The 1,321-nt window shown below is 42.5% G+C and overlaps 1 non-coding gene across 1 annotated transcript; it reads left to right on the top strand.

The window, feature by feature from the left end:
• Nucleotides 1–305: 305 nt before the first annotated feature.
• TRNAL-AAG lies at nucleotides 306–387 on the top strand. Its single transcript has one exon. It is a non-coding gene; the product is annotated as a tRNA-Leu (tRNA).
• The last annotated feature ends 934 nt before the right edge of the window (nucleotides 388–1,321 follow it).

The following is a 1,321-nucleotide window of genomic DNA, read 5'->3' as shown; positions in this document are numbered from 1 at the left end:
GACACACATTTTCCCCAAAATGATACCATCACCCTTTCTTTTCTTGGGAAAGGATCACAGGTTCATAGACAAGGAAGTATTTGTAGAACTTTCCAGCTGATGTTCCCTGACAGCGGATGAGGGGACCAGAAATATGTGGTCCACTTCAAGGAGCAGCTACCTCTCTCTGTAAGGAGAGCCATGCTTGGTTATTTTTCCTACTATATTTAAATAATTGGATAGGGATTATTTATTGTAAAATATCCTGTAAAAAGTTGGTGGTTGGGGGGTACAGTTGGTGGAGATTGAATTACTATCATCAGGAAGGTAGTGTGGCCGAGCGGTCTAAGGCGCTGGATTAAGGCTCCAGTCTCTTCAGGGACGTGGGTTCGAATCCCACCACTGCCATGAATATTTTCTAACTAACACTTGGTGCTCGATGACAGCAGGCTCTACGTGTCAGCATTGTGCTGACCCTCGTAGCCAAGAAAGCAAACCGCATCCTGGGCTGCATCAGTCAACAAAGGTGATTATCCTTGGTGGCCTCATTGCTCTCTACAGCTTCCTGGGGCAAAGGAGGTTTCTCCTTGGTGTAAAGTAATGAGGATGCATTGGGAATGGTTCAAAGCCTGCCCAGGAGGAGGTTTGGACATTAAGAAGCATTTCTTTACTGAGACAATGGGTTAAACACTGGAGCTTTCTAGAGAGGTGGTCAATGCCCCTTGCCTCTCAGTGTTTAAAAAGCATTTAGACAATGCCCTTAATAACATGTTTTAACTTTTGTTCAGCCTGAAGTAATCATGCAGTTGGACTGGATGTCCACTGTATGTTCCTTTCAACATAAACAGTCTATTCTAGTCTAATTTTGTTTTCATCTGTCTTCACAACCAGATGGATTAATCTTTCTGACCAGATTGCGTTTTCCATGACCACTACAGTTACATGACCCCAGTGAATCATTGGAGAGGCAGCTTGTTTTGGGAACTGAGACCACAAGGGGAAATGGAGATGGGAGCCAACTCAGATATGCTTTCCATAAATCATTAGAATAGAAAGAGATTATTTTTTTCAGCTGGAGGTATTTAGGTGTTTCACTGATATAAAAAAATAGTGCCTCCCAAACCTCATCAATTTAGTTCTCCCTACCTTCCTTTCTCAAGAAAATCGCATGCTAGCCTTTTCTGATTCATCTGTACTGTGTTTTGCTTCCTTGTTAAAGAGACATTGTGAGTAAATTAACACTTAGTGCTGACTTAGAAGGCTGAGGTTCTTAATGACTTCTTTGCCTCAGTCTTCACTAGCAAATGCTCTGACCACACAACCCAAGTCTTGGAAAGCAAAT

The sequence above is a fragment of the Strigops habroptila genome, chromosome 3, assembly GCF_004027225.2.
Source record: "Strigops habroptila isolate Jane chromosome 3, bStrHab1.2.pri, whole genome shotgun sequence".
Taxonomy (NCBI): Eukaryota; Metazoa; Chordata; class Aves; order Psittaciformes; family Psittacidae; genus Strigops; species Strigops habroptila.
The sequence above is the reverse complement of the archived record's forward strand: the minus strand, read 5'-3'. Positions and strand labels throughout refer to the sequence as shown.